The sequence below is a fragment of the Armigeres subalbatus genome, chromosome 2 (genome assembly GCF_024139115.2).
Source record: "Armigeres subalbatus isolate Guangzhou_Male chromosome 2, GZ_Asu_2, whole genome shotgun sequence".
In the NCBI taxonomy this organism is placed as follows: domain Eukaryota; kingdom Metazoa; phylum Arthropoda; class Insecta; order Diptera; family Culicidae; genus Armigeres; species Armigeres subalbatus.
In genome coordinates this window covers 201,039,178-201,061,784 of record NC_085140.1, presented here as the reverse complement: position 1 = coordinate 201,061,784, position 22,607 = coordinate 201,039,178, and the positions used below count along the sequence as shown (strand labels likewise).

Genomic DNA, 22,607 nt, shown 5'->3' with positions numbered 1-22,607 from the left:
TAAGCTGATCCAAGCGAAGTACTGTGGATATGGCACGCCATCCTCAAGAAACCGAAAGTTGTCGCCTGAAGATTAATTGAATATTGAGAAGCCAGAAGGTCTACAAACTTTCCACTTTCCTGTTGAGCAAACTGTCAAGCGGATGGACAGCCGGAATTGCAAGCAGATGTCGTTCGACTCCAAGTTCCCCGTGATGCTGCCCAAATCACACGGTTGACAAAGCTCGTCGTCGACTGGTGTCATCACAGCAAGCTGACTGCAGTGAATGAAATGTGCCAAGAGTATCATGTGCAGGAAATGAGTAACAATTTCCTAGGTTTCCCTGGGAAATTCGTTGAAATTTCTGAAAATTGTATAGGAACTTCGCCAGGAAGGTAAGCTGGATACATATGGAAAAACAAGTCTCCAGTTTCTCTTCTATTCAGAAAAACCCCGTAAGATCAACACTAACATTAATATTCCTAAACATATCATTACAAATTCAAGCACTTCCCTGTATTTGACAATCAAATTGAAACCAAAATAATCTTTTAACGAGCAAACTGAAAATAAGCTCATACTCGTGTAACCAGGACACATTGTGATAAACCGAATTAGATCACTCAAATTGGTTCATTTGACAACTATATTGTCAACAAGCCTCCAAGGCAAGTAACAATTCTTCAACTTTCATCGGCAGATTGACTTCTTTGTAGAAAAGACGTCAAAAGGAAATTGAGTCTACCCGACCATCTCGTGCTTCTCCTCCCAAAACCTGCCCAACTAAATTGAAAAGAAGAAACACGCAATCATCCCCATTGTCGGGTTGTGGATGAATAATGATCCTACAGAAACCTTATATTCTAGCGAGGTGCCTTCGCTCGCTCTTCCCAAAGAGTGATTGGATGGACTGTATGGTGATCACGGTCCCGACACAAACGAACTCTGCCTCATACGCCTTTCTTCCTCGATTCTCGGTTCCAATAATTAACACACGCGACGTACAAAGCAATTACATTTTATTTAAACTAGACTCAAACTACATTCAACATTTATTTCGACACTTAAGCACTAACATTTTATTTCTTACAACCTAACATCAATTACTTATATCTAACGAAGTACAATTCGACCGACCAACCAGAGTATTTACGGATAACTCTTAAATCTTAATCGATTCCACTGAACCCCACCACGCGATCAACCTCTAACCGACACCAACGACGGACATCCTGACGGCATCGTTCCGATCTCTCTTCTCGCAGATCTCAGCGTCTCTCTATCGGTTTGTGCTGCAGTTCAGGGGCCAGGGGCGTTATTAGGAAGGTCCATCATAACATGCTGGCCCACCCTGAAATGTGATTTCTGAAAATAAATAAACCTCTTCAGACAGAATAGCTGCGGGAAGCATGGGAAAGCTCAATGTTGCACCTTTTCATCTTGGATTGGGTAGTAACAGACAAATCTTCTCAGGACGTTTCAAAATCCATTGCCGTCTTCAGGTGACCACCTACAACCATCATCACCGGGGTGAATTGATGAATCTAGCCATCTTCCATCGCAAAGGGTTGGTTATCATCGTAAATTACAACAAGCTTTCCTATCTCAACTTCCACTGGCGGTTTCCATCGTTTCATCTCCTTCATTTGCGATAAATAATCCCTCTTCCATCTTCTCCAAAATATTTGCAATTTTGTTGAACTACATGCCATTCCTTAGACGATTTACGGGGATGGTTGTAAAGTCCTGATCAGGTAGATCTTGAATGGATGATCAATAAAAAATGGGCTGGTGTCAGCGAGACCAAATCTTAGGGTCCTCAGTCAATTAGATTCAAAGGCCGCGAATTCAAACAACCTCTATTTGAACAATCATTGTTCTATCCTCGAAGGTAAGAACATTTTCAAGCACCTTCAATAAATGCTTTTGGCAGATCGTACCCTGCTTCCCAGAGGCCACAAAGTGGGGTCCACTAGGGGACTGAAATGCCACTGTATTCCTCTGCAGTACATCCCTTTGTAATGGCTTCCGGTTTCACGATTCCGTGAAAGTTGCTCAACTCAGTCAGATGGTTCTTTGCTCCAACAAAATTCGTTCCGTTGTCGGAGAAAATGTGGCTTAGTTTTCCTCGACGCAGAAATAAACCTTCTCAAAGCCTGAAGGAATCGCTCAGTGGATAAATCCGTAACTAATTCCATGTTTTGCCTTAGTAGAAGCAAACAAAGAGTGCTACATATGCTTTCATAGCTGCTCGTCTTGGACCAGGTCTTACATATACCGGACCAAAGTAGTCTACTCCAGCGCGGGAAAGGGTCTAAAACGTAACTCTCGTAGCTGGAAAGTCACCCATAAATTGTTTGACCGTGGAAGGCAGACCGATAGCATCTTAAGCAGTTATGGACCAGTTGCCGAGCAAGGTTCCTTCCTCCCAATGGCCAGTATTTGAGCCTCACGGTTGCTAGCAACAGTTGAGGGCCTGCGTGCAACAATTTTTCATGGTAAGATTGAAGAAGTTTCCTAGTGAAAATGTGACCAGGAAGAGTGGAGGTGTTTCCTTTCTTCAGACTCCTCAGAATAGTTTAGCCTTCCTCCAATACGCAAAATACCATCTTCTTTGAAATAAATGGGTGAAACCATCTCAGCGGAGATTTAATTGGAAGTGCGGATCCCTTGAGCAATACGTAACTACCAAATTAAATTGTTGATTTTTTAACTGACTTCGTAGTTAAAAAATAAAAAATCTACAAACAGCATAATTGTTCGGTAATTTTTTCACCGATTTTCTACGAGTTTTTCCTTTGTTCAACTGTCAAAACCTCTGAAAATCTGTAAAATTATTTACCGAACAGTTCTGCTGTTGAAATTTCGTCTCTTTCTTCAATCGTGATACCTACTAATAAATTTGAGATTGTTCCAGTAAGTTTCACTAAATAATTTTTTATTGAACATGCTCTGTTTAAAATAGGTACATTGTTTAACCAACTGGAAGTGTGATTATAAAGTCCTACCTTAATTGATATGGTTTGCTTTGGGGGTGTTCATTCTGGTGATGGGCTGCAGGCTCATGGAAAACCTTTGATCAAATTTACCATCAGTTGTGACTCATATATGGCCTACTTTAATGGTTTCGAAGCTATTGAATATTCACTCCAAGATGAATACACTAGGGTAAAAGACCCAATAGTGGAGGAACTAAGCACGTTCCCCCACTGTTTCTTCGCTTACACCACATCTATATTTCATGTCGCTTACCTTAAGTACTTATCCAACAGCTCATCAATTAGATTTTAAACGAAAAGTATTCCAAACGCTGCATAAACCATTATTGATACCTAAAATGATACCTCCAATTATTGGTGCAGTGTTCCATTAGTTGCGGTATTTTTTATTTTGTGTTCCTATAGTTACGAATCCCATTGTTTTCTTATGGGACTCGCAACTATTGGAACACTACCGCAACTATTGGTGCAAAGACGAGAAAAAGATACGGTAATTTAGTGATACTTTACCGATTTGGAGGGATTTTCTTATCCGTTTTCTTTTATTTCGAGTAATGACAGGTCAACAAATTGATAGACAATATGGGTTGCTGCGTTAAATACGTAGATTTTGTTAAAATAACACTACCGCAACTATAGGAACACCCACGACTATCGGATCTTTTGCCCTACTAGGTGCTCCAATCTGCCCAATTTATGGAAGAGAAGACGGGGTGAAAAGTTCATTTTCAGTGCAAAACGAAAACAAACCAGCTAGCTCTTCCATACTAAAATCCAAGATGGCTGAATCGTGAATTAGTCAGATTGGAACACCTAGTGGTGTATTCATCTTGATTTATCTACGTAAAGCAAAAGTGTATAAAGTTCGAAAGTGGAACTTAGGACATGCCAGAGCTATCGAATCTATACTTTCGCCACTAATTCTACCATAAATATCATACCTGAATTGCTGCATTCCTGATTCAGTACTCGAGATATTCATAAGCACGTCTTATCTAAAAAATATAAAGTATTTACTTAAAAAGAAGTCACAAAACCGATCCCAAAATCCAACTAAGGGTATTTTTAAAGTTTGTCCAGTAAACAATGGTATGCCAGTTCGTCAAAATCTGGTGCGTGCCGAATGCTGGGAAAAGCTTTGCCTGGCCTTTACAAAAAAAAAAGACAGGAACACCGTCTTCGACCAGAGATCGTACAGACTGAACACTTAACACCTAGCATTAGACAACGGACACATAACACCCAGTGGACCAGTGAATAATTTTTCGATCACGAAAAGCTTCCTCCTTACCGAGGCGGGAATCGAACCCACACTCCATAGTACATGCCACGGCCACGAAGCCCACAAGAACTGTAAATTGATGATTGAGTCTTTACAACAAGTTTTATTGATTTTTGGCCCAAAAGTGTACTCCAGAAGAAAATGCCGATCCAATATCAAATAAAAATTTGAGAAATTTACGTATCCAAAACAATATGAAAACTGATCAGTGATTTATGATGTTCAAAGCTTGTCCAGAGAACTGAAACACTTGAAACTGCTCGCAGCTGAGGCTGCAATCCGAAGCATACTGACCGTCGTAACCGCATTATTCTTCGCGAAATTTAGCATCCTAGTTAAGCATCAAATTCTTAAGGATAGTTAGCCTTAAACTTGTTGACAGCTTCTCATAGTTCTCATCATATTAAGGTTTGAGGTGGTTTTTATGTAAATGGCAGTAAAAATCAGACGTTTAATCAAACTACACTGGATTTTGTTTTTACACGATTTACATTTTCTCAATTTTCCACTCATCCTAAATGTTTAACGTATATTAATTATCATGTGATTTTTCTTTGATTTATTCTGGATTTTTTGAAACATGTTGCGAAGAGTTTGGTGGCAAATTGAAGTCACACGATCAAAAATACGAGCGAAAAAAAAATCGTGTGAAAACAAAATCCTGTGTACTACAAACTACTAATTATTCTGACAGAGTGTACCCCGTTTGGCATACTGGTCGTTTGGCATATTGGTGATTTGGTATAATTGTTATCAGAGCTGTGTGATTGATGAATAATATTAAGCCACTCATCTTCAATGTTTCTACTGTGAAGCACGAGATGCATGATGAAAGAAATTGACGCGGCTAAAGAAGAATAAAGAAGGATCATGTAAAAACAGAAATATTTCAAATGTTGACACACCTACTAGCAGGCTTTGAATTAATTTGACATTTGACAGTTTTATTTTCTAAGTAAGGGTATGCAGGAAAACGTGCCCATTGTGAAGTTTTCCTTTTTGTCAGTTAAAGGAACCTTATTTGCTCATGCATTCGGTAAAAAAGTTTTTTGAAAGGAATCTCATTCGATCATACATGAAGACATTACTTCTATTTGTTGATCTTTTTCGCCATCGGCATCACATGCTTCATATCCTACTTTGACGGGCAAATGCACTCTTCCAAAAAAGGAATCATATCTCCCCTTTCCTTAAATCAAGCAAAAGCCTTAAATCAAAGAAAGAATCATATTCTCTCTTGTCTTCTGCGATGAAGAGATTATATCTCCCCTTGCCTTAAGCCAAGCAAATGCCTGAATTGCTTTTCCATTAAACCGAGCGAATTCCTGAATTGAAAGATAGAAGCGTATTCTCGCTTGCCTTCTGCCGGTCAAATTCATCCCTCAAAGAAGGGATCATATCTCCCCTAATGGCTTAAACCAAGCAAATGGCTAAATCGAAAGAAGGAGTCATATTGTTTCTTGCCTTCTGCCGGACAAATACATCCTTCGAAAGAATGGATCATATCTCCCCATGCCTTAATTGAAAGAAGAAGTCATATCTTCTTTTGTCTTCTGCTAGGCAAGGGAAGTTTGTGATCCCTTTTTTATAGGATGCATTATATGAAAAAAGGGATCACAAACTTCCCTTGCCAGAAACAGAGTGAATGCCTGAATTGAAAAAAAAGATTTTTTATTAGCGTTATTTTTTATTGTAAATAAGTTCATCAGCTCTTTTGAAAGAATGACTCATATCCACTTTTCTCTCTTCTGTCGGACAAATTGATCCCTCAAAAAAAGGGATCATATCTTCGGTTTCCTAAAACCGAGAAAATGCCTTAATTGTATGAAGGAACCACATGTTATTTTGCTTTCTGCAGGGCAAATGCATTCATTTACAGAAGGAATCATACCTTCCCGTGCCTTTATGCGAGCAAATGCCCGAACTAAAAGATGGAACCATATCCTTTCTTGTTTTCTGCCAGGCAAAAAAGATGGTAAGTGGAAAAGGCAGATATTAAAAACAGCATCTCTCTTAGGATGTATCAAATGACAATAATTATAAAGAATTGAACATATTTTGCATTAGTTCCGAAATTGTTGATTATACAACTTTTATGCCAAATGACCATTATTACAAACGGTCCTTATGTCATACGACATTATGACAAACGACCTTTTTTTGCCAAACGGCATTATAACAATCGGCGGTATGCCAAATCACCTACGACCATTCTCAAGTAACATTTTAGGTTTTATAAAGCTCTTGAAGACTCTACAAGAGTGAAATAATTCAAGCATAAAACCAAAATGTTGCAAAGGTTTGACATTCTTAGCAACAATTTGCAAGCAAGCGACGATAAATTGGGTCCTGGATATAATATCCAATTTGTCCAAGCAACGATCCCAAACATTATTAAAAAAAAAAACTCGCCAAGGAGAGGTTGCTGTACAATGTCAAATTAACACTTCCACATCATCCCCAATCTCCGGATCCTAACCCTATTGAACATTTCTCGATTCATGTTTAACGGAGAATTCCAGATCGTAATTCAGGCAAAGATGGGCATACGAAGTACTAATATAACTTTCTGGATTCTTTAAATAATGCTTTGAACATTTCACGAACAATACTTTTGTGTTATTTTGTATTTTTTTTACAACATAATTAGAGAAAACAATTTGACTGTTTATTTGTTGAATTTAAAGCTGGACATAAACACATAAATAAAAACTGAACCGGCATAAATAAAAGCCCACCACATATGTTTTTTGTTTTTATATGATAGTGAAGTGTTTTTCGAGAAACATTAATGTTTCAATGTATTTAAAAGAATAGTAATTCATCTTCTTCTTCTTCTTCTTATTGGCATTACATCCCCACACTGGGACAGCGTCGCCTCGCAGCTTAGTGTTCATTAAGCACTTCCACAGTTATTAACTGCGAGGTTTCTAAGCCAGGTTACCATTTTTGCATTCGTATATCATGAGGCTAGCACGATGATACTTTTATACCCAGGGAAGTCGAGACAATTTCCAATCCGAAAATTGCCTAGACCTGCACCGGGAATCGAATCCAGCCACCCTCAGCATGGCCTTGCTTTGTAGCCGCGTGTCTTACCGCACGGCTAAGAAGGGCCCCGGTAATTTATAAGAGCTTGATTCTTCTACTATATCAAATCAATTTTTTATCAATGCCCTCAAAACTAGTGTGACAAATATAAAAGATCAGAGTGGCAATAGCTACTTTAATAAATTATGATTCATTGATACACCCCTCAATGTCATTTAGTATTGCAGTGCCCCCTGGTGATTGTTGTTTGATTTGTTCACTTCGAATAGTCTATTTATTTAAGTGCTAGTTGGTTGATAAAGTTGCTTCGGTGCAATAGACAATATGGGTGGAAAACAAATTTCTCTACAGATCCGTAATTTTGTTGTGCAAGATTATGTGAACCAAGTTTCGCAGCGGAAGACAGCGGAAAAGTTTAAAATAAGTAGAGGAGCAGTTCGTGCAATCGTGGCCAAACATATTGCTTTGGGGTCAGTCGCTGATAGATTCGGAAGCGGTCGCTCAAGAAAGACAGATTCACGAGCAGATAAGAGAATCATCCAGAAAATCAAAAAATCGCCAAAAGTCACAGTTTGTGGCTTCAAGAAGAATCTCTCGCTACCTATTTCAGACCAAACGATTCGTCGAAGGCTGGCTGAGCGAGGGTTGAAGAGCATGTTTTCGAAGCGACTTCCATTCATCAGCAAAATAAATAAAGCAATACGCCTAGCGTTTGCTCGAAAATACATGCCCAAAGAGTATTGGAGACGTGTTTTGTGGACCGGTGAATCAAAATTTGAGCGTCGTGAACGAGTTTGGTGTAAGGATGAAGAGGGTTTCTAGAAACGTCATTTGCAAGCTACCATGAAACATGGCGGTGGTAATATAATGGTTCGGAACCATGACCGCTGATGTTTACATCGATATTCTGAAGGACAATCTTTCCGATTCTCTTCGGAAAGCTGGACTGGCTGGGCAGATACTTCCTGTTTCAGCAGGACAACGACTCTAAACACACTGCTAAAAAATCTAAGTCTAAAACCTCTCGAATGGCCTCCCCAGAGTCTACATTTGAACCCAATCGAGAATCTGTGGACTATTCTGGTCAATGGTGGGATAAAAGATGAAGTTTCCCACAAGGACAGTTATTTTTCTGCTCTGCAGAGGGCATGGAACAAAATCAACCCGCATTTGCAAAACCTTGCTGAAAGTATGCCGAAACGTTTGGAGAAAGTTATTGAGGCTGAAGGAGGTCATATTAATTATTAAGAATGGATTGGATATTCACTGCTTCACTATTCAACCCATTATGAGTAAGATATGGGATTTTATTTTTGTCATACCTTTTTTTGGTGTTTTTCCAACAAAATCTCTTCTGTAGGAATCATTTCCTCTACAGAAAGAGGAAAAATAAATCAAAATAAAATACAACAAACTAGTTGAGAATAGAGGAAATTTTCAGGATAAAATTGATTTCAGTATTTAGATTAGTCAAAACTAGACTTATACTGGGAGACGAGCCAGCCTAGGGCTGAAAGTCTCCTTAATAAAGACGATAAAAAAAAGATTTATACACAGAATTCTACTTTTATACGATTTTTTTCGGTCGTGTTTTGGATCGTGTGTTATTTACGTTAATTAACCATCAAAAACTAAGCAACATCTTTCAAAAAATCTTTATAAAATCAAAGAAAAATCAGATGGTAGAAGCTGTACTGTAAACATTATGGATTAGCGTAAAATTTAGAAAATGTAAATCGTGTGAAAACAGAATCCTGTGTACCTCAAAAAAGTGGCTTTTCGTGACAGAAAAACAACAAGTAAATAAAAAGTGACACACGACCGAGCCTGAAATCACATAAAAACATAATTCTGCGTAATAAGTCGGAATACATTCATCAGAATCAAGGAAGACAATAATTATTATTAACAGAAACAAAGCCGTGAGATCCTCTTGATTTGACAACGGTATACAGACAACAAGGTAGGCTCGTAAGAAAAATGACACTTGAAGAGTGACGCATCGCCACATGTTGGAGTACAAAAGTAAGCATGCTGAGACCGTAGAGCATCGTCTCGGTTCAGCTTGTGCGAAGATAGTACTTACGTCACATGTTTACATTCAAACTGAATATTTACATGCGTGCTGAGCCTGCTTTGTTTTTTGTATGACGTGGATTTGACATTCAACAGGTAGAAAACCTAGAGAGCACTGGTTCTCATCTAGTTAACCAGAACTCAATTGAAAATTGTTCAAAGCAGACAAATATCCACTACTTTCATTCTGCAACAGACTTTTTTTTTTTTTCAAATTTTAGAAGTTTATAAATGGTTTTGTTATTTGTTATTTTTAAGTGGTGAAACTTTAGAGATGGAAATGGACACCATTTTGGAAAAAGAAATAGTGAGACTTTAAACAGGCACATACTGAGCATCAAAGAAATAGAATAGCATGCGTTTAGTCTACATAGAAAATCAGAATCACCAATTTTCAATGTTCACTCTGCCAAACTTGTAAGCGGTTGCCCATATACGCTTAACCTGGGTCGAATGCCTAAGTGAAAGTGAAGAAATCGGTCCTTAGTGGTTTGAAATATGTTTACTGTTTCGGCATAGAACAATTCAATCTATTTTTTGATAGAAGTTAAATATTTGCAAAAAGATCTCGAAGTACGAAAACCAACTTTCTTAAAAAAAGATAATTTAAATATTGTAGTTATGAAGTTTCTGAATTACATGTTCTGTATGTCCAAGATGTTCTTCGTTTCAAGTGGAATGGTATTAGTTAGGAATTAGAGTCATAAAACGGCCTACTTTTCCATAACAACGAAATGTGTGCTTTATTGAGCATTATGCAACTCAAATAGCATTCAATTCCACCACGTCAAACACTACGCCAAAGAATCCAATCCTTTTTCGCCAGGAAGGTAGTTTTAATTAGGCATCTAGATGTAACAATGTGCAACACATCATAGATTTTAATTAGTTTGATTTATACTACAATAAACAATAAAAAATCCAAAACTAAATTCACTCGGGCTTTCAAAGGGCACACCATTCAATACGGAAGCAACGCACAACTGTTGTTTTTATTATTCCTTGTGTGAAGTAATGAAAATGACAGTTGTGCGTTGCATCTGTTTTAGACGGCGTGCCCTTGAAACGCGAGCCCTTTTATGTTTGGTCCTTGAACATTTTTGATCTCCCGTAAAGACCATGAAGATACAGAATTCCACCCTACTTGTTTCTCAGTAAGTCACAACAACTCTACACTGGGCGAAATGAAAATAGCGCTCCCGTGTTTTCCGTCAACATATTCGGGATTTTCATATATTTTTTTAAATTTTTGTTCGAAATACAATAACAACCTTTTTAGGAACTTTCTTACCTTTAACAGCGATAACTTTGCATTTTGCATTGAAGCCAAAAAAAATCGTGAAATTATTATTGTATGTGAGTTGTAATGGTTCGAAATCAGCATCTTATCTACGAGAAAAAGGTATAAATGGGATCTGATTATGATGAATGCCTCTTCTCCAGAGACAACGATTGCGAAAACTTTTGATCACGCACCGTAATTGTCACATGGACAAACGAGATGCAGCTTATGGAGGAAGATGAGTAGATACATTTCGAAAAGGCAGTGAAATTTTTCCCGCTTGGTGGCACTTAGCGGTGAGTCAACGACAGAAATTTGCTGACTGAAGTAGATCTCGACAATTTTTCGCATCGCGATGGCCTGGAAGCAGTTCTCAAGGCTAATTTTCTATAATATTCGAACTATTCAACGATTGATTTTTGTGATAGAAAAGGCTCATTAAAGATAAAATAATTGGTCCTTTTTCGGACAACCATTTACATAAGACAAAGTCTATGCAAGACTAATTTTCTTCAAAGTTCAAAACATAATCGCTTGGCGGAGGTAAAAGATTGCCGCCTCACCAATGGTAGAATCACAAGCGCATGTCGAAGAAAGCCGCTGCAATAAGGGTATGCGATAACACACATTTTCCTAACGAAACGAAACGAAACGAAATTCAAAACATCTATGTTGATTCGAAACGAAACGAAACAAAATATATATTTTTATTTTCGAGAATTCGAAACGATACGAAATTTTATTTATTTTTCCACGAAATTTTTATTCAATTAAACATTACATATGTACGCAATTCTGATTTAATTTTTCCAAAGTCATTGGCGATAAGGCAATACCCCAGCATTTGTGTAGCTTCATCGTGGAGTGTGTGGTCCCGAATCTGTTCAATTTTATAACAATTTTATATCAGTTTACCAGGTATTAGAATACAATTTTTCCTTTCTCAAACAAAAAATTGTACCAAAAGGCTATCATTTTTTTCCAAATAAAACCCTTTTATTGGAGGTTCGAAGACCCATATAGTATTATATAGAATCAGCTCGACGAACCTAGTATATGTGTTTGTGCATATGAAGCATGCACAAATTGTTGTCAAGCTTTCATCTTCAACCGACTTCAATTGAGAGCTGCTATGGACAGTATGAGCCGATCACGTCCTTACAGTCAATTTAGGATTAGGAGAGGAAAATTAGTTTGACACTCATTGTTATAAGATACCAAGAAATGCTCTGAATCTCCGTGAGCGTCACGGGAAAGGAATCGTTGGGTAGTTGAAAACGTAATGCATGTGAGTAAGCGACTAAATATTTATTGTAAACTAAGTTATTCTGAAACGAAAAGACGAAAACTGTGTTTCAAATCAATCCAACGCAAAATCGATGTGCTTCGTTTAATAAGCTATTACAACACGATTGATTCTGCATTCAATAATTTTGTGCTCTTCGATGCAGACATTATTTTTTTCACTTCGTTTTCTTCCGCACTAGTTGGTGTGACCAGCATCAACACGATCAATCGCACACTGATTAAATAGATTTCATCTATGCCAGGCAGACTTTTTTATTAGTTCCCGTTTCCCCGCACTAGCTGCATGCGCATGATCAGCATCACTGTATAAACGAATTTCTGTTCACAATTTTTTTCACTTCATGTTCTCCCGGACTAGCTGCTGTCCCGTGACCAGCAGCAACACGATCGATTCCGCACTTATGTTGTGCAAATAGTCAAAAATATCAGAAAATTTAAATTTTGGGGGCTGTATGTATTTTTCTATGATTCGCCGAATATTGTGGAGTATCTTTAATCCTCTGAACTTTTTATTCGTACTTTTAGGTAAGATTCAAATTGTTGTTTGAACGAGAAAAGGTTGCATTTCGTTTTTCTAAAGGCCTTCTTAACTCTTAAACGGTGCTTACCCATTCGCCTAAACCTCGTTTGCGACCTAAGCGGAGGTGAAGAAATCGGCCTTTAATAAGAAAAAATCAGAACCTAAGCCACAGCTTTTCCTCTTTGACAAAGTTATACTGATCAGGTTAATATCTGATAACATTTACACTCAGCGCCTGACATTTTAAATATTGAGTCGGATCTCTTAGGATAGAATAGTTCTCGCGTGATTTTTGAAAACGTCCAAATGAGAGACTCTCTTTCATTACGCTCTCTTTTGCTAATATCTAGGCTAGTTTAAAATTTGTTGCAATATTTTCATCTCAGCACACTAGACAAAGCTATTTTCTTCACATCGGTGCTGGAAAATCCAATGTAAATGTTGGTATGGTTTTGTAATAATCGAAAAAGAAAGTAAACAAAGATAGCCTCTCTTTTGGACTTACGACGTTTTCAAAAATCACGCGAGAGTTAAAGATACTTTTCGTTTTCTGTTAGACATTTCTAACAAAACACTGAAGACGTTTTATAGAAGAAAACTAAATACGTACTTATCGACTCAGAATGAGATTATGCAGTAAGCGTTGTTATAAAAATTTGTATAATTTGTATACATAAAGTTTTTAAAACAGCTTTATTATTTTGTTCAGTGGCGCAGCCAAATTTTTTGATAATACACGACTTTACAAGACAGTATGGTTTAAGTTTGAATTTGTTTCGAAATTCCGCGGAATTCCGTCAAATTTCGTTAAAAGCTAATTTTTTCTAGCGAAATTTTACGAAACGAAACGAAATCAAGAAATTAGATTTCGCCATGCTCAAATTCCGCGAAATTCCGCGGAATTTCGTTTCGAACCACCTGAAACGAAATTTTTCGAAATACTTACGAAATGCTTACGCTGCAATAAATGTATTCGCATAAATATCTAGTGGCTGTCATTGACATCAGTAGCATTTAAGTGATTTTTTTTCGCGAAATTCTGATTTTATTGTTGTTAGTGATTGGAAAGCCGATTTATTGAAAACGAATTGATTCTTTTCAAGGGTAAACTGATCTGAGATGTTTTTTTCAAAGAGCAATACATAATCGCTTGCTGACGGCATAAAATTGGCGTCGGAAACGAAATATCAAGCGCTCGTTGGAGGAAGATGCTGCAATAGATTCATTCGAACCAAAATTTACTAGCAGATTCAAACTATTGTTCGGTTGCTGTTATTGATTGGCAGGGTACATTATTAGTAAGTAAATCGGTCATTTACGAAACCATACTTCTACATTAGATGGAATTTACTTGCCGCAAACGCGTTGGGTGTAATATAAAATACTAATTTTTCAAAATATTGAATAGATGTATTGCGTTTGCGGTTGGACTGCTGTTATCAGGAGGTGGTGTTTTTCAATTTGAAGAAAATTACCGGCAAGTCAGTTCCATCTAGTGTAAAAGTATGTTCTCGTAAAGTACCGATTTATTTAAAAAAAATGAAATTTTCATAATTTAGATTATTCTGCATCCCATTCGCGGTAGAGTCTCGGATACAATCTTCTACTTTTTTTTGACAATTATAAGACAATTTGAACTAGCGCGTGCAGAGGCTAAATCCAACAAAAATAGCTCATTATTGGAGAGACTTTTTGGAAAAATAAGCAAAAAAGTCATTTTTTCAAACACGCTGGGGATTCAATGTTGCAGTGTTGGTAGAATCATACTCAAACTAAATAATCGACGCCTCATGAGCGAACCGACTTTCTTGCGATACTGCGCTTGAGTTTTTCGGACAGATTCGGATCGAATCGCTCATTCGCCGAAAAATGATTTCACTACATCAAAAACTTAATCGAGGCGTACTTTCTGGTTTAATTTGGTTTTGGTTAAACTTTACTATAACATCCTACGAGTTATTCAAAAACATATAAATTATAAGTTCGAGCTAAACCATTTCCGATTTTGACCACCTAAACCCCCATAGTGCAAAGCCCGCCACTCTCTCTATCGGGATCTCACCATCGCGTCGGATGCAATGAATCGGAATGGATGGTGGTGCGAGATCGGTTGTGGTGTCGGGCTGGGAAGGACAGGACGCGGGGATTTGTATGCAAATAATGGTGCTGCAATAACGGCACGTGAAAGGTGAAATACCACCCCAGCGCGAGGTTCGACTATTGTTTTCGGGACTCCCCTCGCGCCACAGTCAGTCAGTCAGTGTGCCAATAGAGATGGGCGTCTAACCTTTACCGACCGAGCCCCGGTTTGGGCCTAATCGGTGTGTATGTGTTGCTGGTTGGTTGGTTGGCAATCGGCAACGATCGATGATGATCGCCGGTCGATCGTTGGGGTGCAGTGCGAGTGTGGGTGGTGGCTCATAGAGTGAGCTTGTAAAATCAGATAAAAATTCATCAATCGGAATGAATTGTCTCAGCTGACTGCGAGCAGCGCGGTCGGAATTGCCGAATGCCACCCCGAGGCGGTTTCCCCAAATAGACCGATGCTGGAGCGGCACTACCAGCGGAGAAGGATAAATATTGGCAAAATTACTATCATCAGGTCGGTCGGCTATCGTCGATGAGCGTACGAGGCAGTGACGTACGAACGGGCTTGAGGTTCGATCGAGTGTTTATTCACTATTTGTTTTGATTTGAAAAATATTGCCATTTACTGGCCCAGAAGAGAGGGTCGTTTGGGTTCGTTGCCGGAGGCAGATCGGGAAAGGTCTGCCTTCGCGTATCGATGATCTTCTCTGGATGGAGATTTTCAGTAATTGAATAGTCGTTTTGGTCCGTATAATGACTCAATTACTGGCGTCTGGAATGGGCTATTTGGCGAATTGATATGGAAGTTTTGAAGATGCCTCGAAATGGAGGACGTGAAAGCGAGCTTACGATGCATTTAGTGGTGCATGTTTTGAACAGGTTGTTCAAAGCAGTCAAATATACTTTGGCAAAATAATTATTCATAATAATAACTGTACTCACTTCTGTCAAAGGACATGATTTTCAATAAACAATCAAACAGTTATCCTTAACTCATAGTCACCAGAGTGGAAGCGGCAAATTGCCGATGACTTCACACAAGATAACTTCTGCAACCTTTGCCATCAGCTTTGCTGTGTATCTTTCCTAACCACATTATTCCTTTTCATGGCTATACAACGAACTTGGTTACCTTTCCATCAGGCCATAAACCAAGCCTTATGCAGTGGCACTTGGCCAACTCCACAGGACCATAATGGACTGCTTTGCCTTCCCAAATAAACCAAATACACAAACCACACCACAAGAACGACGACGTACCTCGTACGAGTCGTCGTTCAGCTCGGTTGAACCTTCACATGGATAATCACACACAGTCGGAATGTGAACGTGGAAACCGAATTTATTTGGCAAATTTCCGCCGAAAATGTTGCCATCTCTCTTCGGTGTGTTCTTCGAGCTAGCGAGCAAAATAGAGCACCAGGAAGCACATGCGGGAAGCATGTGGGGTTCCTGTCTTCCCGCTTTGGCTTCTGATGGTGAACTTTGAACCACACCGACTTCTATACAGTAGCTACTGCTGGGCGGGAGGTGCGGAAGGAACAAGCATGCCTGCGAGCTAGATCGAGCGCTCCAGAACGACGTCGACGACGACACACGCCACGAGTGGAATCCGACCCAGAAGAGACAGACATGTAAGTTTATAAACATCGTTATGAATATGAACATCCGTTATTTTTTCGGCATTCGCTGTCTGTGTCCTGCCGCCCCGTCTGATGTGGGAACTTAGTTCTCTTGGCAGAAAGGCGGCAGTCGAAAAAAAAACTGTGCGATAATTTCATATCCTCTTGCCGGGGAGTGCTGTGTGGTGCTCTCGCACCACGAAAGCAGTCCGTCGTTCAGTTTGATAGAGTTAAGCAAAGTTTCAAATCTAGTGGAAAATAACTCTTTTCAGGTGTCGTTTCAGTCGTGTGAGAAGAGCATTGGAATCGTCCACCATGACGAGTTTTAAGCAAACTAAGAGGAAAATTAAAATTCGTCTTTGAAACATGACATAATTAGCAGTCGTCGGTATTGCATGTCAGGACAATCGTTAAAACACTTAAGATTTCGTTAAACTCAAAGCAAATTTCCAAATAAAATGCTGTAATCCATCTCAAGGTGCATTAATCCGAATTTTATTTTCACTTTAATTTTTGTTTCGACATTTCAACTTTTTTGGACTTTTTTTTTTCCAGATCGGTTACATCAATAACCCCGTAGCAGCGACCGAACCGACTTCGTCTGCAATGCGGTGCAGGCAGACTCTGTTCACGTTCTATCATTAGCCAAAGAAAACATGCAGTCGAATTTTCGGGGCTATGATGGTTGTAATTAATGCACTCTAGGGCACCGATTTAGAAGCCATCGGACGTGGAAGAGGGTTTTTTTTTAATTGGCACTAGAGTGGCACGCGGCCCGGTTCTGGATTTGGCAATGCTTGTACTTACGTTTCTTCTTCAGATGGAACGGTGGGCCGTCGTGGTGCATTCCACGGGGGTCGGACATTTCCAGCAGCGGGCTGTACATTTTACCGGGGTCCATCCCCGGGGGAAACAGGCCGAGCGGGGAGTCCAGACCAAACACTGAAAAAACAGAAAAAGGGTCAGCATTAGATTAGACAACTGGATTTTTTTGTAACTAATTGAAACGGAAGTAACACATTTAATGTAGAGATTTTTAAAGATCGATTATTTGCTCGAAGTTCAGACACTTATCACAGAGATAATCTTTTCGATAAATATAATGCCAATTAATTTGCTCCACAGTTGGCATTATTAATTAGTTAAGATTTGGATTATAATTTGGGTTTCGATTAGATTTAATTTGGATTCGCAATTGATTTGGATTGAATATTGATCAGGATTTGATCTGAATTGAATTTTGATCAGATTTGGATTTGAATTGAATTTGCACTGGATTGAGAATAGATTCAGAACGGACTTGGATTGAGCTTGGACTGGATTAAAATTAGTTTCAGAACGGACTTGGATTGAATTTGGATTGGATTTAGATTTGAATTTTAATCGGAGTTGGATTTGGATTGGATTTGGATTGGATTTGGATTGGAATTGGATTGGATTTGGATTGGATTTGGATTGGATTTGGATTGGATTTGGATTGGATTTGGATTGGATTTGGATTGGATTTGGATTGGATTTGGATTGGATTTGGATTGGATTGGTTGGTTTGGATTGGTTTGGATTGGTTTGGATTGGTTTGGATTGGTTTGGATTGGTTTGGATTGGTTTGGATTGGTTTGGTTGGTTTGGATTGGTTTGGTTGGTTTGGTTGGTTTGGATTGGTTTGGTTGGTTTGGATTGGTTTGGTTGGTTTGGATTGGTTTGGATTGGTTTGGATTGGTTTGGATTGGTTTGGATTGGTTTGGTTGGTTTGGATTGGTTTGGTTGGTTTGGATTGGTTGGTTTGGATTGGTTTGGATTGGTTTGGATTGGATGTGGTTGGTTTGGATTGGTTTGGATTGGTTTGGTTGGTTTGGATTGGTTTGGATTGGTTTGGTTGGTTTGGTTGGTTTGGATTGGTTTGGTTGGTTTGGATTGGTTTGGATTGGTTTGGATTGGTTTGGATTGGTTTGGATTGGTTTGGATTGGTTTGGATTGGTTTGGATTGGTTTGGTTGGTTTGGATTGGTTTGGATTGGTTTGGATTGGTTTGGATTGGTTTGGATTGGTTTGGATTGGTTTGGATTGGTTTGGTTGGTTTGGATTGGTTTGGTTGGTTTGGATTGGTTTGGTTGGTTTGGATTGGTTTGGATTGGTTTGGATTGGTTTGGATTGGTTTGGATTGGTTTGGATTGGTTTGGATTGGTTTGGATTGGTTTGGATTGGTTTGGTTGGTTTGGATTGGTTGGTTTGGATTGGTTTGGATTGGTTTGGATTGGTTTGGATTGGTTTGGATTGGTTTGGATTGGTTTGGTTGGTTTGGATTGGTTTGGATTGGTTTGGATTGGTTTGGATTGGTTTGGATTGGTTTGGTTGGTTTGGATTGGTTTGGATTGGTTTGGATTGGTTTGGATTGGTTTGGATTGGTTTGGTTGGTTTGGATTGGTTTGGATTGGTTTGGTTGGTTTGGATTGGTTTGGATTGGTTTGGATTGGTTTGGATTGGTTTGGTTGGTTTGGATTGGTTTGGATTGGTTTGGATTGGTTTGGATTGGTTGGTTTGGATTGGTTTGGATTGGTTTGGATTGGTTTGGATTGGTTTGGTTGGGTTGGTTGGTTTGGTTGGTTTGGATTGGTTTGGATTGGTTTGGATTGGTTTGGATTGGTTTGGATTGGTTTGGATTGGTTTGGTTGGTTTGGATTGGGTTTGGATTGGTTTGGATTGGTTTGGATTGGTTTGGATTGGTTTGGATTGGTTTGGTTGGTTTGGATTGGTTTGGATTGGTTTGGATTGGTTTGGATTGGTTTGGATTGGTTTGGATTGGTTTGGATTGGTTTGGATTGGTTTGGATTGGTTTGGATTGGGTTTGGATTGGTTTGGATTGGTTTGGATTGGTTTGGATTGGTTTGGATTGGTTTGGATTGGTTTGGATTGGTTTGGTTGGTTTGGTTGGTTTGGATTGGTTTGGATTGGTTTGGATTGGTTTGGTTGGTTTGGATTGGTTTGGATTGGTTTGGATTGGTTTGGTTGGTTTGGATTGGTTTGGATTGGTTTGGATTGGTTTGGTTGGTTTGGATTGGTTTGGATTGGTTTGGATTGGTTTGGATTGGTTTGGATTGTTTGGTTGGGTTGGTTGGGTTGGATTGGGTTGGATTGGTTTGGATTGGATTGGTTTGGATTGGTTTGGTTGGTTTGGATTGGATTGGATTTTGATTTGGATTGGTTTGGATTGGTTTGGATTGGTTTGGATTGGTTTGGATTGGTTTGGTTGGTTTGGATTGGTTTGGATTGGTTTGGATTGGTTTGGATTGGTTTGGATTGGTTGGTTTGGATTGGTTTGGATTGGTTTGGTTGGTTTGGATTGGTTTGGTTGGTTTGGATTGGTTTGGATTGGTTTGGATTGGTTTGGATTGGTTTGGTTGGTTTGGATTGGTTTGGTTGGTTTGGATTGGTTTGGTTGGTTTGGATTGGTTTGGTTGGTTTGGATTGGTTTGGATTGGTTTGGATTGGTTTGGATTGGTTTGGATTGGTTTGGATTGGTTTGGGATTGGTTTGGATTGGTTTGGTTGGTTTGGTTGGTTTGGATTGGTTTGGTTGGTTTGGATTGGTTTGGATTGGTTTGGTTGGTTTGGATTGGTTTGGATTGGTTTGGATTGGTTTGGATTGGTTTGGATTGGTTTGGTTGGTTTGGATTGGTTTGGATTGGTTTGGATTGGTTTGGATTGGATTGGTTTGGATTGGTTTGGATTGGTTTGGATTGGTTTGGATTGGTTTGGATTGTGTTTGGATTGGGTTGGTTGGGTTGGATTGGTTTGGATTGGTTTGGATTGGACTTGGATTGGTTTGGTTGGTTTGGATTGGATTGGTTTGGATTGGTTTGGATTGGTTTGGATTGGTTTGGATTGGTTTGGTTGGTTTGGATTGGTTTGGTTGGTTTGGTTGGTTTGGTTGGTTTGGATTGGTTTGGATTGGTTTGGTTGGTTTGGATTGGTTTGGATTGGTTTGGATTGGTTTTGGTTGGTTTTGATTGGTTTGGTTGGTTTGGATGTGGATTGGTTTGGATTGGTTTGGATTGGTTTGGATTGGTTTGGATTGGATTGGTTTGGATTGGTTTGGTTGGTTTGGATTGGTTTGGATTGGTTTGGATTGGTTTGGATTGGTTTGGATTGGTTTGGATTGGTTTGGATTGGTTTGGATTGGTTTGGTTGGTTTGGATTGGTTTGGATTGGTTTGGATTGGTTTGGATTGGGTTTGGATTGGTTTGGATTGGTTGGATTTGATGTGGATTGGATGTGGATTGGTTTGGATTGGTTTGGATTGGTTTGATTGGATTTGGTTGGTTTGGATTGGTTTGGATTGGATTTGGATTGGTTTGGATTGTGTTTGAATTGGGTTGGATTGGGTTGGATTGGGTTGGATTGGGTTGGATTGGGTTTGGATTGGTTTGGATTGGTTTGGATTGGTTTAGATTGGTTGGATTGGTTTGGATTGGTTTGGATTGGTTTGGATTGGTTTGGATTGGTTTGGTTGGGTTGGTTGGGTTGGTTGGTTTGGATTGGTTTGGATTGGTTTGGATTGGTTTAGATTGGTTTGGATTGGTTTGGTTGCGTTTGGATTGGTTTGGTTTGATTTGGATTGGTTTGGATTGGTTTGGATTGGTTTGGATTGGTTTGGATTGGTTTGGATTGGTTTGGATTGGTTTGGATTGGTTTGGATTGGTTTGGATTGGTTTGGATTGGTTTGGATTGGTTTGGTTGGTTTGGATTGGATTGGATTGGTTTGGTTGGTTTGGATTGGTTTGGATTGCGTTTGGATTGGTTTGGATTGGTTTGGATTGGTTTGGATTGGTTTGGATTGCGTTTGGATTGGTTTGGTTTGATTTGGATTGGTTTGGATTGGTTTGGATTGGTTTGGTTGGTTTGGATTGGTTTGGATTGGTTTGGATTGGTTTGGTTGGTTTGGATTGGTTTGGATTGGTTTGGATTGGTTTGGATTGGTTTGGTTGGTTTGGATTGGTTTGGATTGGTTTGGATTGGTTTGGATTGGTTTGGATTGGTTTGGATTGGTTTGGATTGGTTTGGATTGGTTTGGATTGGTTAGTTTGGATTGGTTTGGATTGGACTTGGATTGGTTTGGATTGGTTTGGATTGGTTTGGTTGGATTCGGATTGGTTCGGTTGGTTTGGATTGGTTTGGTTGGTTTGGATTGGTTTGGATTGGTTTGGATTGGTTTGGTTGGTTTGGATTGGTTTGGATTGGTTTGGTTGGTTTGGATTGGTTTGGATTGGTTTGGATTGGTTTGGTTGGTTTGGATTGGTTTGGATTGGTTTGGGTTGGTTCGGTTGGTTTGGATTGGATTGGTTTGGTTGGTTTGGTTGGTTTGGATTGGTTTGGTTGGTTTGGTTGGTTTGGATTGGTTTGGTTGGTTTGGATTGGTTTGGATTGGTTTGGTTGGTTTGGATTGGTTTGGATTGGTTTGGATTGGTTTGGATTGGTTTGGATTGGTTTGGGATTGGTTTGGATTGGTTTGGTTGGTTTGGATTGGTTTGGATTGGTTTGGATTGGTTTGGATTGGTTTGGTTGGTTTGGATTGGTTTGGATTGGTTTGGATTGGTTTGGATTGGATTTGGTTGGTTTGGATTGGTTTGGATTGGTTTGGATTGGTTTGGATTGGTTTGGATTGGTTTGGATTGGTTTGGATTGGTTTGGATTGGTTTGGATTGGTTTGGATTGGTTTGGATTGGTTTGGATTGGTTTGGATTGGTTTGGATTGGTTTGGATTGGTTTGGATTGGTTTGGATTGCGTTTGGTTGGTTTGGATTGGATTTGGAATGGATTTGGATTGGATTTGGATTGGATTTGGCTTGCATTTAGATTGGATTTGGATTGGATTTGGATTGGATTTGGATTGGATTTGGATTGGATTTGGATTGGATTTTAATTTGATTTGGATTGGATTTAGGATTGCTTTCGATTTGGATTTGAATTGCATTTGGATTGCATTTGGATTTAGATTGCATTCGCATTGAATTTGGATTTGGATTGAATTTGGATTGGATTTAAATTGCATTTGGATTGGATTAGGTTTAAATGTGGATTGGATTTGGATTGGATTTGGATTGGATTTGGATTGGATTTGGATTGGATTTGGATTGGATTTGGATTGGATTTGGATTGGATTTGGATTGGATTTGGCTTGGATTTGGATTGGATTTGGATTGGATTTGGATTGGATTTGGATTGGATTTGGATTGGATTTGGATTGGATTAAGAAATCAGAAATCAGAAATCAGAAATCAGAGATCAGAAATCAGACATCAGAATCTGAAATCCCAAATTCAAAATCCAAAATACGGAATCCGAAATCCGAAATACGAAATCATAAATCCAAAATCCAAAACTCAAAATCCAAAATCCAAAATT

General features: G+C 39.0%; 1 protein-coding gene across 4 annotated transcripts in view; it reads left to right on the top strand.

The window, feature by feature from the left end:
* The window catches only part of LOC134211507 (CUGBP Elav-like family member 4), a 563,053-nt gene that overhangs the window by 311,757 nt on the left and 228,689 nt on the right, over positions 1–22,607 (top strand). The gene's annotated exons all lie outside the window — the stretch shown is intronic.